The sequence below is a fragment of the Cebus imitator genome, unplaced genomic scaffold, assembly GCF_001604975.1.
Source record: "Cebus imitator isolate Cc_AM_T3 unplaced genomic scaffold, Cebus_imitator-1.0 Scaffold245, whole genome shotgun sequence".
Lineage (NCBI taxonomy): Eukaryota > Metazoa > Chordata > Mammalia > Primates > Cebidae > Cebus > Cebus imitator.
The window spans coordinates 1,654,174-1,677,222 of NW_016107560.1; positions in this window are offsets into that span (position 1 = coordinate 1,654,174).

Here is a 23,049-nt window from a genome sequence, read left to right on the forward strand (position 1 = left end):
ACTATGGCCTGTGAAACCATACAGGAAATGGTCTTGATTTTCACTGTCCATCTTCTTCCTATTCATAAAGTACATCCACTTTGGCCTTCTTTCTGGCTTTGTTTCACAGCATTTGTACTGGGCCTTCTTTCTGCATGGCTTTTTTTCCTGTGACTTTAACATGATCACTTCAGTTTCCCAGTTTGGTTCTGAATGCACATGTTCCTGCAATTAAGCAGTACAGTGGATAATAAACACTGTTGCAACAAAACAGCAGTTGTTGTTTACTGCCACCATCAGCCCGTAGCTCAAGGAGAGTCACCTCTGCCTCACTTCTGCCCATCAAATTTCATGTGAGTGAAATAAACTGCCAGAACCTAAATTATATCCAGAATCCTAGTAGCAAAGAGTTGAGAGGTCACTTTAGCTTTACAACTCTTCTAAACACAGAAGGAAAAAGAAGTTTTGTGAAAGTCAATCTAAGACACAGATACAAACACATTGATAGACCCATGGATATTACAGAGTACTATAGTAAAACAGTGAGGCTTGTGTACACATGGCACTCTCAGACTAAGATCAGGCCTGTGGGTATTCTAGAAATATGATCAGGACAATTCCTCCTTATTAGGTCTGAAAAGAAGGCAACTGATGATTTTCTGCATAATGGCTGCATTTTTGTTTGTATTTTCAGGTATATTCAAGGAAGACAAAATCCAGCCTCTTGACACTAGACAAACATTATTCAGTGTATTGGGATGTCTTTCCTAACATTTTACCATCTAAAACTTTCTAAACAGACTTGGGGGTAGTCTTGGTTATCTTCCTCTGCAAAGTTTGAAGCTTACTTGTAAAGCCCCTACCTAAAGATCTCTGTATTTATGTCATTTTTAAAGAAATGCTCCAAGAATATAGAACATTTAATTATTTTAATTATTTTCCTTTTACAAGTATTTACTGAGTATCCACCTTGACCCAGGCACTGTACCAGACTCTGGAAACAGTCTGTCAGTAGAACTGAAAAGTGAACTGGCAACTGCATTTTGTGGTGTTAACTCTACTTAATATATTTGTAAAAGCAAAGAAGTGAAAAATCCACATTGAATAGGAATTAGAGAGATCTAGTTAGGGAAAGGAGATATTTAACTTAGCCCCAAGGCCCTGAAGCTTACCTAGAAAGATCAAATATGAGGTAGAATCTTTATCTCTTTAGTTGCTCCTCCGGTTATTAATACATATATTTTTATGTAATTGAATTGGAATGCACTTGTGTATGGGCGTGGGGGGGGGAATTATATTTATATGGGTTCACCGAAAGAAAAAATGAATAAGTGTCTCTAAGTCAATGTTCATAAATAGTCTTGGGAAGGATAAAATCCACAGTAGTTCTTGACTCTAAAGTGATCTGTTTAAAGTTATACAAAGATAAACTTTCCAACTGGGTATTTCTAATTTGTTTCCGGGTCTCTCCTATTACCTGTGTAATGAGTTCTTACTTTAAATTTCCTCTTTTCTAAACACTTAGAGTGGTTTATGTTTTAATAATTGGATCATGGCTGATGTAGGCTCCAAAGCATTTCTACAGACTTTCTGTTTATGTATGCTGCCACAGTTAAGTGATTTATCTCTGAGAAAATACAGCTAAACACAATGCACAACCCTACTTACTATTAGATGCAAACTGTGAATGCTTTGATGTAGAACTTCCTTTTGTACTTCAAAACATCTGTGTGTTTATTGATTCCATCTGTGAAGAATACATTGCAACTCTGCCTCTATGTGATCAGATGTGGACAATCATTGTGCAACCTGGGCATTGACTGATATAACAAATCTACAAATGTTTCAACATGACAGATAACAACATGCCATGTCAGGTCATCAGGATCCTGATTTATAGCTTAGTAAATGAGAAAACCACTTGGAAAGCCTGTAGAGGCTCCATTGCAGGCCTGGCAGAGCAGAAAGACAACACAATAAAAATCCTTCGTTCTGCCACAGTTTTATCAAGAGGATATATAGCATTGATTAGTTTGACACTGATTATGTGTAGATACATCCTGATTACTGTTTCTGAACCCTAGTGGCATCATGGCATTCACTTATAAATACAGATGTATTTTGTTTAGACTACTTTTATGCTACCTTATCATCAATAATTGGGTTTTATATTTAACAATACAGTCACCTCAAATGTTGACCTGTTGACCAGATTCCTTGCCTGATCCTGAAACTCTGGACTACTGAAGATAACTTGCGCCCATACAAGGATTTAGTTGAATTCGAATTGTTGTGTCTTTTCAGCCTTGCCTTTCTTAAATCAAATACTTAATGAGTCTTTCTTATGAACTTTAGTTTCACAGGAGATCTTATCCCTGTACTTGGTGTCCTGGCTCTATTATCACCTTTTCACTTGCCATTATTTTTCCTAGTGTCTATCCCACTGTAAATATGATTGTAATATAACCAACTCTACAGTACAATGCTATAATAGCAGTATTCATTACTTTGAACAGAAAAAAAAGCACTTAGGACGTTTATTATTTATTATAAGGAATAGACTTTTAATACATTTCCAATAATGTGAAACATCTCTATCAACCTTGTTTACTTTTAAATACAATGGCCTCATCAACAGAGACTGTAGCAATTTGCAGCACATCACTTAAATCAACAAAGCATTTTATCCTGGAAATTTTTTATTACCTAATTCTGTTTTTTTTTTTTTCCCTCTTCAGAGAGACGTGTCATTTTTTTATTTGATAATTTTTTCTTCTTAATATGAAGCCTTATTGATTGGCAAAATGTATTCTTCTCAACTGCAGCAACCTAGTCAGCACACCGATTACCATGGCAATGTCCTGATAACATCGGAGTCTGCCTTTCTTCAATTGTGGAGAGCTTGCAGTGTCCCATCCATCACTCATTACTAGCTACGTGTCCCCCGGTCATGAGCCATTTCACTGGATTCTGTGGAGGAGAACAGGGCTCTGGTTTAGGACAAAATAATATCCAATGTATAGTATAATCACTGAGGTTCTCTATATTCTATCTTTCCTCATCCAGTTTCCCAAATAAATATGTGCAGAGACTAAATGGGAACCATACAAATTAAGAAATTAAGAAAACAAAATAATGAAATAAACACAAAATAAAGTAAAATGGTAATACATATTACCTTTCAATTGATAAATATTAAATAGTAATTACAATGGGCAGTCATAGCAATGATATAGGAATAAACAATTATTACTAGGCTTATAAGTTTATAATATTTATTATGAAATTCTTTAAAAATCTGCATACAATATTTTAAAATGATCAATTCCTTGCATTCACTAAAATCCTATCAAAATTTTTTTAAAAATTTAACAATATATGGTCAAATAATTTTACAGTATTAAAACTATAAATGACTTGAATATTCAAATTAAAGAAATGCCTAATTAGGGCAGAGCTACTTGAAGTTTGGTGCTCAGACCACTGGCATCAGTGTAACCAGGGAAATTTTAATTAAAAATTATTGGTCTTTACTGTAGAACCACTCAATCGGAATTTAGGGGTCTGGCAACCTTTGTTTCAAGAAGCTTTCCTGAAGAAACTTAGGCATGCAAAATTTGAAAAGTATTATGCTAAAGTTCATCTCAAATATCACTTATCAAAAATTATATGGCAAATTAATACATGTATTAAATTGTAAAAGGTTTTCTAGGCTTTACCTGATACCAAAGAATATGGTTGTGTTTTTGTAAGAAGACATACATATATACATATATATATATATATATATATATATATATATATATATAACATGATTGGAAAAGATGGCATTGGAAATGCATGTGGAAAAGACAGATACTTAAATGAAAAAGTCACAAGTATTTTATTAAAATATTACAAAGTACAAGCCACAGAATGAGACAAATTATTTGCAAACTACCCATCTGACAAGAAATTAATAATCACAGTATATAAAGAACTCAAACAACTCTACTGAAAAAGAAAATCTAATATTCTCATCAAAAACATGGGCAAAAGATCTCAATAGACATTTCTCAAAAGAAGACATACAAATGGCAAACAGGTTTATGAGAAGGTGACCAATATCACTGATTATCAGAGAAATGCAAATTGAAACTACAATGAAATATCATCTCACCTTAGTTAATATGGCTTTCTTCCAAAAGACAGGCAATAACAAATTCTGGCAAGGATGTAAAGTGACAGGAATCCCTCATGCACCAATGAAAGGAATGTAAATTAGTAGAATCACAATGAAGAACAGTTTAAAGCTTCCTCAACTAAAAATAAAGCTACCATGTGATCCAGTAATCCTATTACTAGCTACATTGCCCAAAGAAAATAAATCATTATGTCAAAGAAATATCTATACTCCTATATTTGTTGAAGCTGCAGCTGTGTTCACAATAGCCAATATATGGAGCAACTTAAGTGTCCATCAACTGTTGAATGAATACAAAAATGTGGTACGTATACACAATGGAGTAGTATTCTGCCATGAAAAAAGAGATACCCTGTCATTTGCTACAACATGGATAAAACTGTAGATCATTATGTTAAGCAAAATAAGCCAGGCACAGAAAGGCAAACATCACATGTTCTCACTTATTTGTGAAATTTAAAATTCAAAACTATTAAAGCCATGGAGATAGAGGGTAGAATGATGGTTACTAGAGGCTGGGAAGGGTAGTGGTAAGGTGCAGAGGAAGTAGAGATGGTTAATGAGTACAAAAAACGTTAAAGAATAAAGCCTAGTATTTGTTAGCACAGCAGGGTGACTATAGTCAATAGTAATTTAATTGTACATTTTAAGAAACTAAAATAGTATAATTGGATTGTTTGTAACACAAAGCATAAATTATTGAGGGGATGAATACCCCATTCTTCATGATATGATTATTACATATTGCATGCCTGTATCAAAACATTTCATGTACCCCGTAAATATTTACACTTACTATATACCCACAAATTGTTTACAAAAGTAACAAAGAAGTATTCTGTTAAGTAGAGTTAATGTAGAATAACAAAAAAGAGTTAAAGTATATGGTAAAATTCACTTGCTCACATGTGTTAAAGTTCTCTGGCCCACAAGGAAAGGATCTCTTTTTTCCACAATAGAACCTGATAAAATATGATTGATCTAGACTAAAAGTCTAAATCATTCTATCTGAAAACTCACTTTAAAAATTAATACTATGGGTAAAAGATAAAAGAAAGAACTAAGAACACAATTTATGAAAGAATTGAAGATTCTTATAATTAAATTCCTATTGAATATAGCATATTACAGTTAAAAACTAGATATCCCACCAAAAAAAATGAGTCCAGTGAAAGGTTATGACTAGAAATTATCTCTCTCCCATGTAGTGTGCTATGAGGTAAGAGATAAGGCAGTTTTTCTGGCTTTAGGAACCAGACAAAATTTGGAGAAAGCACAGGCACAAAAATGTAAAGAGGTCAACCCAGAAAAAAACACAGGCACCAAGCACTAAAGGCGAACTCCAAATCATGTGCATAAAAATGAAGCTAAAATCACTGGTTAAGCCCAGAATTCTATGTACAGGAAAATATCCTTCAAAAATGAAGACAAAATAAAATAGCTGCACGTGAAAGAAAACTAAGAATTTGTCATTAGCAAATTACCATGCCTGTTAAGGAAAATTCCTCAGGTGATGGTAAATAATATTATAGAAAAGCTACTCTTTCAAAAACTATAAAGATAGTTTATAATAGTAAATATCATTAATACATTCTATAAATCATTTATGGAATGAAAGTATCAATTTTACCCCAAACCTTTAAGAAAATGTGGGAACAAGGAACACTTTTCCACTTATTTCATAGAACCAATACAAACCTAAATAGCAAAATGACAGAATTACACCAAAAATATAAATAAAATAATATTACCAATAAATATTTCTCATAAACACACACCCAATAGACTTAATAACTTATTAGTAAGTCAAATCTCTATATAATACAGATATAAGAATTTTATGAAAAAATGAAAAGTTTAAGATCCAAAGAACAAAAGTTATAATTTTCCAAATTAACACAATAAAAGGGAAAAAAACTCTATGATAATTCTCACAAATGGACAAAAAGCATTTTAAAAATATTTGTATCCATTTGTAGTAATAACTTCCAATTTAAGGTCATATATACCAAAACCCTAAAGGTGACGTCAAACTTAATGACCAAATACTGAAAGCTCTTTCCCTAAGATCAGGGAATGACAAGGATACTGCTTCCGTTCAACTTTGTATTAAAGATATAATGTCATAGCAATAAGGCAACAAAAAGAAATGGAAGACATAAATACTGAAAACAAAGAAGTAGACATATCATAATTTGGAGATGATATTGTTTATACAGAAAAATCTTAAGCAACCTATTGTGCTGTTGTGGATGTGGAGCTTCTGATAAGGAGAAGTGATTATACTTATACGAGAAAAATCCATGTATAAATGGATCTATGCAGTTCAAACCCGTGTTACCCAGGGGTCAACTGTATATATTAGTGGTAAACAATTGTAAATTAAAATCATTGTAACACCATCTGTATTAGTCCTTTCTCACACTGCCATAATGATACTACATGATACTGGCTAATTTATAAACCAAAGAGATTATAATGACTCAGTTCCTCATGGCTGGGGAGGCCTCAGGAAACTTACAATGATGGCAGAAGGTGAAGGAGGAGCCGGTACCTTCTTCACAAGGCTGCAGGAGAGAGAACAGGAGAAGCTGCCACTTTTAAAACCATCAGGTCTCGTGAGAATTCCCTCACTATCACAAGAACAGCATGGGGGAAACCACCCCCGTGATCCAATCACTCCCACCAGGTCCCTCCCTCAACACATAAGAATTACAATTCAAGATGAGAAGAAAATCATATCACCATCTAACAACAAAATAGAAATAAATTTAACATAGGCTGTTCAGGACCTCTGTACTGAAAAATACACAACATTGCTGAGAGAAAGTGGGTAAAATCTAAATAAGTATATGTAGAGATATATCATAACCATAGATCAGAAGACTCAATACTGTTAAGATGTCAATTATCCTAAAATTGATTAGAATATTCAAAGTATTTTCAATCAAAATCCCTGGAGGCTTTCTGATTGGGAATGCAATGCATGAAACGGGCATGCTGAGCCTAAACTTTACATGGAAATGCAAAGAGAGTAGAAGAGACAACAATATTAAAAAGGAAACAAAGTTGAATGAATGTATTACCTAATTTCAAGACTTACCATAATGCTCCAGCCATCAAGACAATGTATTATTGACATAAGAAATGACAAATAGATCTGTGAAACAGAATAGAAAAGCTAGAAATAAACCCACACTTGCACACTGATTTTTATCAGGGGCACTAAAGCAACCCACAAATACAAAGAGTGATCTTATTTTTAATTGCATGTCTTATATTTGGAAAAATATTTAGGGATACAGTAAAATAATTTTTACAATACCTCATGACAGAGAATTAACAGTTAATTTGGACAATAATTGGTATTATTTAGAAACAAAGAGTATTCCTAACTTGGGTGATACACACTAAGCACAGGACAGTGATTTCCTGTGAGGCTGAAGAAAGTGAAAATGCACCTGTCAATGATGGAGAAAATGTTCCAAAGGGACTTATTTATCAATTCTACACAACTCTTTGTGAAGGAGAATGCATGCATATATTAGAATATTTTAAATGTTTATATGGTAAAAATAGACTGGAAATAAATATTAAGTTGTTTGTTCTATTAAAGGAAATATGTGTATTTGTTGACTATTGATTTTTTTGTATTTCTGCATTTTAAATACCATTCCACTGTGAAGACCTGCAATTGCAGAAGACTGCCCTCAAAAAGAATACATTCCATCATATTTATGACTTTTTCAGTTATTATTTCATTTCTGAAGTGCAGGAGTTTTCCCAAGCCTCAACTGTCAATACTGCATTCTCAGATCTCTCACTCTATGTGAACAATCTAATCCTACTACAAATATGGACTTACTTTAATCCCCTTGTTAGCAGGCATTGAATAAAGTAGACTATCCCTCCATAGGAATTTCTCCCTGCAAAGGGCTTGCTCTAGGGCCAGAAGTTACTCAAGCTCACGTATCCTCCTTTTCTTTTATTCTGCACAGCACTTCAAGAGTGGGGTGCTTTCTCTCTCCATTATAATTAGTGAATTATTTTTCTCCGTGTCAGTCAAACTCATGATAACTAAACTCTAGCGTGGTTAACCAAAACTAGGTAGAATCCACAGCATAAACAATCCATCTTTAGAAAATGCAGTTCTTATTGATCTCCTGGATAAATCCAGAGCTCGAGATACAGGCGGTAACATGGTCAAACTGCTTCTTCTGATTACTTTCCGTAGGCATAGCAGATAGATCCCAGTGTGGGTGGGATCGGTTCTTTTTTTTTTTTCTTTCACCTTTTAAAAATTTATTTTTATTATTTTTATTGTACTTTAGGTTCTAGGGTACATGTGCAGATCATGCAGGATTGTTGCATAGGTATATACATGGCAATGTGGTTTGCTGCCTCCATCCTCCCGTCACCTATATCTGGTATTTCTCCCAATGATATCCCTCCCCAACTTCCCCATCTCTCTGTTGTCCCTCCCCTGCTTCTGCAACAAACCTCAGTGTGTGATGCTTCCCTCCCTATGTCCATGTGTTCTCATTATTCAATACCTGCCTATGAGTGAGAACATGTGGTGTTTGATTTTCTGTTCTTCTGTCAGTTTGCTGAGAATAATGGTTTCCAGATTCATCCATGTCCCTACAAAAGACACAAACTCATCATTTTATATGGCTGCATAGTAGTCAATGGTGTATATGTGCCACATTTTCTTTGTGCAGTCTATCGTCCATAGCATTTGGGTTGGTTCCAGGTCATTGCTATTGTAAACAGTGCCGCAATGAACATATGTGTGCATGTGTCTTTACAATAGAATAATTTATAATCCTTTGGGTATATACACAGTAATGTGATTGCCGGATCAAATGGTATTTCTAGTTCTAGGTTCTTCAGGAAGTGCCACACTGTCTTCCACAATGGTTGAACTAATTTACATACCCACCAACAGTGTAAAAGGGTTCCTATTTCTCCACGTCCTCTCCAGCATCTGCTGTCTCCAGATTTTTTAATGATTGCGATGCTAGCTGGCGTGAGATGGTATCTCAATGTGGTTTTAATTTGCATTTCTCTAATGACCACTGATGATGAGCATTTTTTCATATGTTTCTTGGCAACATATATGTCTTCTTTTGAAAAGTGTCTGTTCATATCCTTTGCCCACTTTTGAGTGGGTTTGTTTTTTTCTTGTAAATCTGTTTTAGTTCTTTGTATACTCTGGATATTAGCCCCTTGTCAGATGGGTAGATTGCAAAAAATTTTTCCCATTCTGTTGGTTGCTGGTTAACTCTAATGATTGTTTCTTTTGCTGTACAGAAGCTCTGGAGTTTAAGTATGACCAATATGCCTATTTTGGCTTTCGTTTCCTCCCATTTGTCTATTTTGGCTTTTGTTGCCAATGCTTTTGGTGTTTTAGTCATGAAGTTCTTGCCTATGCCTATGTCCTTAATGGTTTTGCCGAGGTTTCATTCTAGGGTTTTTATGGTGTTAGGTCTTATGTTTAGGCCTTTAATCCACCTGGAGTTAGTTTTAATGTAAGGTGTCAGGAAGGGGTCGAGTTTCTGCTTTCTGCACATGGCTAGGCAGTTTTCCCAGCACCATTTATTAAACAGGAAATCCTTTCCCCATTGCTTGTTTTTATTGGGTTTGTCAAAGAACAGATGGTTGTAGATGCATGGCATTGACTGTGAGGCCTCTGTTCTGTTCCATTGGTCTATATTTCTGTTTTGGTACCAGTATGATGCTGTTTTGATTGCTGTAGCCTTGTAGTATAGTTTGAATTCAGGTAGTGTGATGCCTCTAGCTTTGTTCTTTTTGTTTAGGATTGTCTTGGCTATGCAGGCTCTCCTTTGGTTCCATATGCAGTTTATGGTGGTTTTTTCCAGTTCTGCGAAGGTCCTTGGTAGCTTGATGGAGATAGCATTGAATCTGTAAATTACTTTGGGCAGTATGGCCATTTTCACAATATTGATTATTCCTAACCATGGCATGGAATGTTTCTCCATCTGTTTGTGCCCTCTCTTATTTCCTTGAGCAGTTGTTTGTAGTTCTCCTTGATGAGGTCCTTTACATCCTTCATTAGTTGTATTCCTAGGTATTTTATTCTCTTTGCAGCAATCGTGAATGGGAGTTCACTCTTGGTTTGGCTCTCTGTTAGTCTGTTATTGGCGTATAGGAATGCTTGGGATTTCTGCACATTGATTTTGTATCCTGAAGCTTTGCTGAAGTTGCTTATCAGTTTAAGGAGATTTTGGGCTGAGACGATGGGGTCTTCTAAATATACAACCATGTTGTCTGCAAATAGAGACAATTTGACTTTCTCCTTTCCTATTTGAATACAATTTATCTTTTTTTCTTGCCTAATTTCTCTGGCTAGAACTTCCAATACTATATTGAATAGGAGTGGTGAGAGAGGGCATCCTTGTCTGGTGCCAGATTTCAAAGGGAATTCTTCCAGTTTTTGCCCATTCAGCATGATATTGGCTGTAGGTTTGTCATAAATATATTTTATTATTTTGAGATACATTACTTTGATACCTAGTTCATTGGGAGTTTTTAGCATAAAGCGCTGTTGAATTTTGTGGAAAGACTTCTCTGCATCAATTGAGATTATCATGTGGTTTTTGTCTTTGGTTCTGTTTATGTGGTGGATTATGTTTATACACTGGCATGTGTTGAACTAGCCTTGCATCCCTCAGATGAAGCCTACTTTATCTTGATGGATAAGCTTTTTGATGTGCTGTTGCAGTTGGATTGCCAGTGTCTTATTGAAGATTTTTGCATCTATGTTCATCATGAATATTGGCCTGAAGTTTTATTTTCTTGTTGAGTCTATGCCAGGTTTTGGTATCAGCATGATGTTGGTCTCAGAAAATGATTTGTGAAAGATTCCCTCTTTTTGTATTGTTTGGAATAATTTCAGAAGGAATGGTACCAGCTCCTCTTTGTATGTCTGGCAGAATTCGGCTGTGAACCCACCTGGACCTGGACTTTTTCTGGTTGATAAGCTATTAATTGCTGCCTCAACTTCAGCCCTCATTATTGGTCTATTCAGGGTTTCAACTTCTTCCTGGTTTAGGCTTGGGAGGGTGTAAGTGTCCAGGAATATAACCATTTCTTCCAGGTTTACTGGTTTATGTGCATAGAGTTGTTTTTACTAATCTCTGATGATAGTTTTTATTTCTGTGAAATCGGTGGTGATATCTCCTTTATCATTTTTATTGCATCTATTTTATTCCTCTCCCTTTTCTTTTTTTATTAATCTGGCTAGGAGTCTGTCTGTTTTGTTGATGTTTTCAAAAAACCAGCTCCTAGATTTATTGATTTTTTGATGGATTTTTTGTGTCTCTATCTCCTTCAGTTCTGTTTTGATCTTAGTTATTTCTTGTCTTCTGCTAGCTTTTGAGTTTTTTTGACCTTGCTCTAGCTCTTCCAATTTTGATGGTAGAGTGTCAATTTTAGATCTTTCCTCACTTCTCATGTGGGCATTTATTGCTATGTATTTCCCCCTAGACACTGCTTTAAATGTGTCTGAGAGATTCTGGTATGTTGTGTCTTCATTCTTGTTGGTTTTGAAGAACATCTTTATTTCTGCCTTCATTTCATTTTTTATCCAGTCAACATTCAAGAGCCAGTTGTTCAGTTTCCATTAAGTTGTGCAGTTCTGAGTTAGTTTCTTAACCCTGAGTTCTAATTTGATTGCACTGTGGTCTGAGATACTGTTTGTTATGATTTCCATTCTTTCATATTTGCTGAGGAGTGATTTACTTCAAATTCTGTGGTGAGTTTTAGAGTAGGTGTGATGTGGTGCTGGGAAGAATGTATATTTTGTGGATTTGAGGTGGGGAGTTCTGTAGATGTTTATTAGGTCTGCTTGGTCCATGTCTGAGTTCAAGTCCTGGATATCTTTGTTAATTTTCTGTCTTGTTAATCTGTCTAATATTGACAGTGGAGTGTTAAAGTCTCCCACTATTATTGTGTGGGAGTCTAAGTCTCTTGTAGGTCATTAAGAACTTGCTTTATGTATCTGAGTGTTCCTGTATTGAATGTGTATATATTTAGGATCATTAGCTCTTCTTGTTGCATTGATCCTTTTACCATATGTAATGCCCAAATCTTCCTCCATTCCTTTGTTTTTAGGCTATGTGTGTCCTTGCACATGAGATGTGTTTTCAGAATACAGAACACCAATGAATCTTGACTTTTTATCCAGTTTCCCAGTCTGTGTCTTTTGATTGGGGCATTCAGCCCATTTACATTTAAGGTTAAAATTGTTATGTGTGAATTTGATCCTGTCATTTTGATGCCAGCTTGTTGTTTTGCACATTAGTTGACACAGTTTCTTCATTGTGTCCATGGTCTTTACTATTTGATATGATTTTGGCTGGTACAGGTTGTTCCTTTCTATGTTTAGTGCCTCTTTCAGGAGCTCTTGTAAGGCAGGCCTGGTGGTGATAAAATCTCTCAGCAATTGCTTGTCCGTAGAGGATTTTATTTCTCCTTCACTTCTGAAGCTTAGCTTGGCTGGATATGAAATTCTAGGTTGAAAGTTATTTTCTTTAAAGATGTTGAATATTGGCCCGCACTCTCTTCTTGCTTGTAGGGTTTCTGCTGAGAGATCTGCTGTGAGTCTGATGGGTTTTCCGTTGTGGGTAACCTGACCTTTCTCTCCGGCTGCCCTTAGGACTTTTTTCCTTGATTTTAATCCTGGTGAATCTGATGATTATGTGCCTTGGGGTTTGCTCTTCTTGGGGAATATCTTCGTGGTGTTCTTTATATTTTCTGGACTTGATCATGGCCTGCCTTGCTAGGTTGGGGAAGTTCTCCTGGATAATATCTTGAAGAATGTTTTCCAGCTTGGATTCATTCTCTCCATCACATTCAGGTACACCTATCAAACATAGATTAGGTCTTTTCACATAATCCCATACTTCTTAGAGGCTTTGTTCATTTCTTTTCATTCTTTTTTCTCTAATCTTGTCTTCTCATTTTATGTCATTGAGTTGATCTTCAATCTCTGACATCCTTTCTACTGCTTGGTCAATTTGGCTATTGAAACTTATGTATTCTTCACGCAGTTTTCGTGCTGTGTTTTACAGCTCCATCAAGTCATTTATATTCTTCTCTAAGCTGTTTATACTAGTTAGCATTTCATCTAACCTTTTTTCAAGGTTCTTATTTTCTTTGCATTGGGGTAGCACATGTTCTTTTAGTTCAGAAAAGTTTGTTATTACCCACTTTTTGAAGCCTGTTTCTGTCAATTCATAAGACCAATTCACCATCCAGCTGTGTTCACTTGCTGTTGAGGAGTTGTGATCCCTTGGAGGAGGAAAGGCATTCTGGTTTTTGGTGTTTTTATCCTTTTTCACTGGTTTCTTCCCATCTTCATGGATTTATATACCTGTGGTCTTTGTAGTGCTGATTTTCGAATGGGGTCTCTGAGTGGACATCTTTTTGTTGATGTTGAAGCTATCTTTTTCTGTTTCTTAGTTTTCCTTCTAACAGTCCAACCCCTCTTCTGCAAGACTGCAGGAGGTCCACTCCAGACTCTGCTTGACTGAGGATCACCCATGAGGGCTACAGAACAATAAGGGTTGCTGCCAGTTTCTTCTTCTATTATCTTCATCCCAGAAGGGTACCCGCCAGACGTCAACTTGAGCTCTCATTTATGAGGTGTCTCTTTGGATACATGGGGATCAGGGAGCTGCTTGAGGAGACATTCTGTTTCTTATAGGAGTTCAAGTGCCATGCTGGTAGCTCCGTTGCTCCATGCAGAGCTGCTGGGCAGTTATATTTAAGTCTGATGCAGCAGAACTCATAACCACCTCTTTTCTCAGGTGCTCTGTCCTAGGTAGGTGGGACTTTATTCATAAGTTCCTGACATGTTGCTGCCTATTTTCAGAGATGTCCTGCCAAAAGAGGAGGTAGTCTAGTCACAGTTTGCCAGCAGAGATGCTGCTGAGCTTCCACGTGCTCTGCCCAGCTGCTGTGTGAACTTCCTTGAGGTGTTGTCTACAGAGGTAAAGTTATAACTGCCTCAGTAGTGGCAAACTGCCTGGGTAGTGGCAGATGCCTTTTCCGCCACCAAGCTGGGCCATCCCAAGTCCAGTTGAGTTTGCTGTAAACTCTCGATCCAGAGCAATTCGGATTGCTTGTTTTGTTGGGTTGGGGACCCACCAAGCCAGATCAACTGTCTTAGCTCCCTGTCTTAGCCCACTCCTTTTCAGTTGAATGGGCAGCTCTGTCTCCCAGGTGTTCCAGGTGCCAGTTGAAAGGGCCCCCAAGATTTGTGTGAGTTTCTGTGTGGAAAACCCCAGCACCAGCTGAAACAGCCCTGCTGGAAACTCGTGGTGCTTTTCAGGCTGGGAATCTCCTGTTCTGTGGGCAGTGAAAACTCCTTTGGAAATGCGGTGGTCACTCACCCTCTGCATTGTTCTGGCTGGCAACTGCATTCCTGAGCTGTTCCTCTTTGGCCATCTTGGATTTCGTCCAGGACCAGTTCTTATAATTGACTGGACTCTGCCTCCATCTTTATCACTTCACAAATAGATAATTCTCAGTATTTCAGGATCAATTTTTTTCACTGCATCACTAATTTATTAAGATTTCCTTAACAAACATAATAAAATAAATGGTAATTAACTATATTATTAAAAACTATCTTATTTAAATTCTATGTCATTGTTCATAATTACACACATTACAAACATGGTTAAAAAATATGGCTCTGTCCCCTTAGTCATGGTGCTCTATTACTTACCAGTCTTTGTCTGTGCCTAATGCTGTCTTCCTCACACCCTGTTCTGTGGCAGAATCATTACTTTCTATGTATCAGATATTTGATAATGAGTGCAGCGACTTCTTAGGTCCTCTAGCTGTTAATGCTTAGTGTTCACACTTCCACTCTCCTTGTTTTAAAGGTATTTTTATATGTAAAAAATAACATTTTTGCTAACCACTACTGAAACTCTGTGTAGTATTGGGACATAAGAATACTCACTATTTTTCTTATGATTTTCAAAACTGCCTGCCCTCTATTATTCTGGGAACAATTTTTCCCTGTGTACACTCTGTTGCAGTGTTCTGATGATTTTTCTTTTTTTTTCTGAGTTCTGTTCTGGACAGTAAAGATTATTCAAGAAATGGTTTTATTTGATTTGGGGAAGAAGATGTTCACATTTAGAAATGTCAGAGTTGCCACTGCTGTATAAAATGCCATTGATTATATGATAATACTGTTTATTTTACAATTAAGTATACTTTGCTTAGCTTAAGTGGCCTATAGTTTTATAGTTTAACGTGATTCATTAAGTGTAACAAATTCTTTTAAACAAATCCTACCAATGTCCTTCTGCTTATTGAAATTCTAAACATCCTTTCATTTATAAATTCAAATTATACTCCATGGACCTTTTATTGATTCCTCTTTGGAATTAATGTGCTTTTCCTCTGTATATACACAAAATGCTGTATTTCTGTGCATATGAAATTAATAGTTTGTTATTTGCATTTTTAAAAAAAATATGTACTGCCCTCTTCCAGTTATGAGCTTCATTTATGACAGGAGCTTTCATCTTACCTCTCCGATAATGCAACACATTTAAAATAATTGAAAATCAAGATATTTTTGACAACTCAGTTTTTTGTAAAATATATGACATAATTATATTTTAAATAAAATATAAGTATAAAATAATTTAAATGCACAACTAGATTTTTTTTTTTTTACATTAAGGTTGAGATATCAGTACCACAGAAAACTCCATAAATGAAATCATAAAGTATGTATTCTTTTGTGGACTATTTCACTCAATATATTTTCTGTGAAATGCATAATTCTTATTGCATATGATAATTTTATTTCATTCATTGAAGTGTAGTACTTCATTGTGTGAATACTTCACTTTTTATTTCTTACAAAGAAGGTTTTCTGTGGTCCTGTTGCCGTTTCTGCTGACTACATCTTGATTTGCACTTTTATTACTTACCTGAGTCCAATGTGACACAACACTCACAGCAGTTACAAGAATTAGGCTTATTACTTATAGATGAGCAGCAAGAGACTACAGAGGCCTAGGACTTATTGTGAGCTACTCCCTTAACATTCAGGGAAGCTGTCTAGGGTAAATGTAGTCTCCGCTGCTCCACTTGCATGGCAATGGAGAGATCTTAGTGTTTTATAACACTTTGGGTTTTATACTCTGGGGACAACACTTTGGTATTTATACCCTGAGGACAACATGACAGGCTCAGCTAAAGCTTTTTTTTAATTTTTAATTTTAATTTCAATAAGTTTTGGGGGAACAGGTGGTGTTTGGTTACATGAATAAGTTGTTTAGTGGTGATTATTGAGATTTTGGTGCACCCATCACCTGAGCAGTGTACACTCTACCAAATGTGTAGTCTTCTATCCTTCTCCAATTCACACCCTTTTCTCTGAGTCCCCAAGGTCTATTGTATCGTTCTTATGCCTTTGTGTCTTCATAGCTTAGCTCCCACATATGAATGAGAACATAGATGTTTGGTTTTCCATTCCTGAGTTACTTCACTTAGAATAATCATCTGCAATTCCATCCAGGTTGCTGAGAATGCCATTGTTTCATTTCATTTTATGACTAAGTAGTATTCCATGGTGTATATATATCACATTTTATTTATCCACTCACAGATTGATGGGCATTTGGACTGGTTCTATATTTTTGCAATTGCAAATTGTGCTGCTATAAACATATTTGTGCAAGTATCTTTTTTGCATAAGGATTTATTTCTCTCTGGGTAGATACCCAGTAGTGGGATTGCTGGATCAAACAGTATATCTACTTTTAGTTATTTAAAGACACTCCACACTGTTTTCTATAGTGGTTGTACTCATTTCTATTCCAACCAACTGTAAAAATGTTCCCTTTTCACTGCATCCATGCCAACATCTATTATTTTTTATTTTTTAAATTATAGCCATTCTTGTAGGAGTGAGTTGGTAACAGCTTGTTTTAATTTGCATTTTACTGATAATTAGTGATGTTGAGCATTTTTACACATGCTTGTTGGCCATTTGTGTATCTTCTTTTGAGAACTATCTATTCATGTCCTTAGTCCACTTTTTGAAGACATTGTTTTGTTTTGTTTTTCTTGTTGATTTGTTTGCATTTTCTGTAGTTCTGCATATTAGTTCTTTGTCAGATGTATAAATTATGAAGATTTGTTTCCCACTTTGTGGGTTGTCTGTTAACTCTGCTAATTATTCTTTTGCTATGCAGAAACTTTTAGTTTAATTAAGACCTATCTATTTATTTTTGTTTTTTGTCGCATTTGTATTTGAGTTCTTGGTCATGAAGTTTTTGCATAAGCCAATGTCTAGGAGGGTTTTCCCAAGTTACCTTCTAGAATATTCATGGTTTTAGGTCTTAGATTTAAGTTTTTGATCCATCTTGAGTTGATTTTTGTATAAGGAGAGAGATGAGGACCCAATTTCATTCTTCTACATGTGACTCATAAATTATTTCAGCAACATTTATTGAATAGCATATCTTTTCCCCCACTTTACTCTGTTTTGTCAAAGATCAGTTTGCTGTAAGTATTTGGCTTTATTTATAGGTTCTCTATTCTGTTTCATTGGTCTATGTGCCTATTTTCATATCAGTACTTTAACCAGGTTTTTGGGGTACCAGGGAGGTACAACTCCCCCCAGAGATTGTTGTAGGTTCTTGGTCTCCCATTCTCTCAAGAATGAGAGTGTGGAACCACGGAAGGTGTGCTTGCAAAATAAATACCAGACCCAAAAAGTGTTGCAGAAAAGTGATTTACTTTACGTAGAGAAGGAGAAAAAGAGAGAAAACTTCCAGGGAGAATGTGTGGAAGGAGGAACCCAGAGGGAAAATCCAGGAGAGAGAAAGACAGCTTCCACAAAGGAGTTCATGGAAGGAGAGCCAAACATGTAGTGCAAAGGAGTGTTGAAGAAGGGGACTTTTAACCTGGGAGGAACCCCCACCTCTTCAAGACCCCGGGCAATGAAAGAAGTTCATTGAAACTCCCACTGGAGTGATTGACTTTTGATCTTTTCCTGTGCCCATGAAAATTAAAACAGAGACCATTAAATCTCCCAGAGGGAGAGAGATGGGAGGGGGGCATGGTGCTGGGAAGTTCTTGCCCTTAAACCTACGCCCCATTGTGGACTTGGAAAGAGAACACATTCCCTCAGTACCATGCTTAGGATAAGTTGAAATCAGGTAACATGATGCCTCCAGATTTGTTTTTATGCTTAGTGTTGCTTTGGCTATGCAGGCTCTTTTTTGATTCCATATAAATTTTAAGTTTTTTTTTTTTCTAGTTCTGTGAAGAATTATGATGGTTTTTTGATGGGAATTGTGTTGAATTTATAGCTTGCTTTTGGCAGTGTGGTCATGTTCACAATATTGGTTCTACCTATTCATGACCATTGGATGTGCTTCCATTTATTTGTGTTGTCTATGATTTATTTCAGCAGTGTTTTGTAGTTTTTCTTGTAAAGGTCTTTCATGTCCTTGGTGAGATATATTCATTTTTTTTCCAGCTATTGTGAAAAGAGTTAAGTTCTTGATTTGATTTTTGGTTTGGTTGCTATTGATGTATAGCAGAGCTATGAATTTGTGTATATTAATTATGTATCCTGAAACTTTGCTGAATCATTTGCCAGTTCTAAAAGCTTTTTGAATAAGTCTTTAGGGTTTTCCAGCTATACAATAATATCATCAGCAAACAGTAACAGTTTGACTTCTTCTTTATCAGCTTGGGTGTCCTTTATTTCATTCTCTTGTCTGATTGTTCTGGCCAGGACTTCCAGTACTATGTTGAATATAAGTAATAAAAGTCAGCATCCTTATCTTGTTCCAGTTCTTCATGGGAATGCTTTCAGCTTTTCCCCACTCAGTATAATGTTGCCTGTGGGTTTGTCCTGGATGGCTTTTATTACCTAAAATATGTCTCTTCTATGCCAATTTTGCTGAGGTTTTAATCATAAAGTGATGCTCGATTTTGCCAAATACTTTTTCTGCACCTATTGAGACGATCATGTAGTTTTTATTTTTAATTCTATTTCTGTGGTATATCACATTTATCGACTTAGCCCTGCATCCCTGGGTTGAAACCCACTTAATCGTGATGGATTATCTTATTGATATTTTCTTGGGTTTGGTTCGCTAGTTTTTTATTGAGGATTTTTGCATTTACGTTTATTAGAGATATTGGTCTGTTGTTTCTTTTTTGTTGTTATGTTCTTTCCTGGTTTTGGTATTATGGTGATACTGGCTTATTAAAATTAGTTAGGGAGGATTCCCTCTTTCTCTGTTTAGTGGAATAGTGTCAACAGGATTTGTATCAATTTTCTTTAAATGGCTGATAGAATTCAGCTGTGAATCTGCCTCATCATGGATTGTTTTTGTTGTTGGCAATTTTTTAATTACCATTTCAACCTTGCTGCTTGTTTTTGGTCTGTTCAGAGAGCCTATATCTTCCTAGTTTAGCCTAGGAGGGTTGTATATTTTCAGGGATTTATCTATTTCCTCTAGGTTTTCTAGTTTATGTGCATAAAGATGTTCATAGTAGCCTTGAATAAGCTTTTATATCTCTGTGATATCAGTTGTATTGTTTCTCATATTGTTTCCAGTTGAGTTTATTTGAAACTTCTTTATTCTTTTATTGTTTAATATCACTAATGGTATATTGGTTTTATCTTTCCAAAGAACTAGCTTTTTGTTTCTTTTACCTTTTGTATTATTTTTTCAATTTTATAGAGTTCTCTGTTAATTCTTTTCTTCTGCTGTGTTTAGATTTGAATTGTCTTTGTTTCTCTAGTTCCATGAGGTGTGACCTTAGATTATCTATTCATGTTCCTTCAGACATTTTAATGTAGGCATTTAATGCTTTGAACTTTCCTCTTAGCACTGCTTTTGCTGTATCCCAGACGTTTTGATAGGTCATGTCTCTATTACCATTCAGTTCAAAGAATTTTTAAATTTTCATTTTGATTTCATTGCTGACTGAACAATCATTCAGGAGCAGGTTACATAATTTCCATGTATTTTCATGGTTTTGAGGTAAAAAGCAGGAGCTTTTAAACTTGATATGATCCTATTTGTTTTTTTATTTATTTTTTCTTTCTTTCACTGTGCTTTTTGGGGTATTACTCAAAAATATTTTCCAAGTACCATCTTGTGGAGAGTTTTCCCCATGTTTTCTTGTAGTAGTTCATATGAAGGCTGAGGTCTTAGATTTAGATTTTTAGTACAATATGTTTTGGTTTGATTTTTTTATATAGCAAAAGAGAGCAATCTGGTTTTATTTTTCTGTGTATGGATATCCAGTTTTCCTAGCCGCATTTGTTAAAGAGATTGTATTTTCCTGTATGTATGTTCCAGGCACCTTTTTCAAAAATGAGTTCATTGTAGGCCTGTGGATATTTTGCAGATTCTCTATCCTGGTCCATTGATCTATGTGTCTATTTTTATGCCAATATCATGCTTTTTTGAATATTATAACTCCACAATGCAATTTGCAATCGATAATGTGATTTCTGACATTCAAATTGCAAACAGAAATATGAAAAGGTGCCCCAAATAATTGATCATTAATTTTGTGATTTTCTCTTAGGATAAGTTTTGATATTTTGGGTTTTTTGTTGTTGTATACAAATTTTAAAATTGTTCTTTCTTATTCCTATGAATAATATAATTGATATTTTGATAAAGATTTTATTGAATCTATAGATGGCTTTGGGTAGTATGGACATTTTAACAATATTGATGCTTTCAATTCCAACCCATGCACATGAAATACATTTTCCTATATTTTGGTGTTTGTTTTTTGAGACAGTGTCACTCTGTCACTCAGGCTGGAGTGCAGTGGCACAATCTCACTGCAACCTCCACCTCCCAGAATCTAAGCGATTCTCCTGCCTCTGCCTTCAGAGTAGCTGAGATTACAGGTGTGCAACACCATGCCTGGCTATTTTTGTATTTTTAGTAGAGACAGTGTTTTACTCTGTTGACCAGGCTGGTCTTGAACTCCTGACTTCAGGTGATCCACCTGTGTTGGCCTCCCAATGTGCTTCGACTACAGACATGAGTTACCTTTTTTTTTCTTTTTTAGTATCCTCTTCAAATTATTTCATCAGTGTTTTATAGTTCTTAATGCACATATCATTACCTTCTTTGATTAATTCCTAGATATTATTTTTTATTTATAGCTATTGTAAATGTGACAAATTCCTTGATTTTTTCCTTAAATTGTTGGCTGTTGGCATATAGAAATGCTACTGATTTTTGTATGTTGACTTTGTATCCTGAAACTTATGATAGATTATCTTCTTTATGAATTTTTGAATTTAGTTTGCTAATATTTTAAGGATTTTCACTTTAATGTTCATCTGGAATATAGGCCTGTAGTTTTCTCTTCATGTACCTTTGTTTTTATATCAGGATAATACTGGCCTCATAGATTGAGTTTGAAAGTATTGCCTTCAATTCCATTTTTTGGAATAGTTCCAGTTGGATTGGTATTAATTCTTCTTTAGATGTTTGGTAAAATCAATAATAAAGCCATCAGGTCTGGGCTTTTCTTTATGGTTGACATTTTATTATGATTTTTATATTGCTTTGGATTTTTTAATGTTTTAATCTTGGTAGGCTGTATGTGTGTCAAAATGTATACATTCTTCTAGGTTTTCAAATTTATTGGCATAGAGTTTACTATAGTAGCCTCTAAGGATCCTTTGAATTTCTGCAGTATCAATTGTAATGTTTCCTTTTTCATCTCTGATATTCTTTATTTGAGTCTCTCTTTATTTTTTAGTCTGGCTAAAGGTTTGTTAATTTCGTTTGTCTTTTCAAAAAACTAATTTTTTTGTTTCATTGATTATTTTTATTTTTTTCTTTATTTCAGCTTCCTTTGCCCTCTGATGTTTATTATTTCTTTTCTTCTACTAATGTTGTATTTGCTTTGCTCTTCCTTTTCTAGTTTTTTAAGATGCATCAGTAGGTTGCTAATTTTGAAGTTTTTCTTCTGTTATGATGTAAGGACTTATAGCTACTAATTTCCCTCTTACTATTCTTTTTGCTATGTTTCATAGGTTTTTGTATGTTATGTTTCCATGATTTTTGTTTCAAAAAAGTTTTCAAATCCCTTTTTAATCTCTTCATTAACCCAGTGTGTTCACTCAGAAGCATATTGTTAATTTCCATATGTTTGTATAGTTTCCAAGCTTCCACTTGTTATTGATTTCTAATGTTATTCTACTGTAGTCAGAGAAGATGCTTGATATTATTTAAATTTTTTGAATATGTTAAAACTTGTTTCATGGTCTAACATGTGGTCTATTGTTGTGGATAATCCATGTCCTAAGAAGAATAATGTATATCCTTTAACTGTTGGATGAAATGTTCTGTAAATATCTACTAGGCCCATTCTGTCTGTAGTGTAGGTAGACTAAGTCTGAAGTTTGTTGATTTTCTGTCCAGATGATCTGTACCATACTAAAAGTTGAGTGTGGAAGTCTCCAGATATGATTGTATTGGAGATTATTTCTCTCTTTAGCTCTAATATTACTTGCTTTATATATCAGGGTGCTCCACTGTAAAGGGCATATATATTTACAACTATTATATCCTCTCGCTGAGTTGATTCTTTTAACATTATTTAGTGACCTTCTTTGGCTATTTTTATAGTTTGGGTCTTGAAATCATTTTTGTTTCTTCTAAGTATAGATACTCCTTCTATTTTTGGTTTCCTTCCCTTTATTTTCAGTCTATGTATGTCATTATAGGTAAAGTGTGTATCTTATAGTCAACAAATTACTGGTTGTTTTTGTCTTTATTCATTCAGCCATTCTATGTTTTTGGTTGGAGACTTTAGTTCATTTA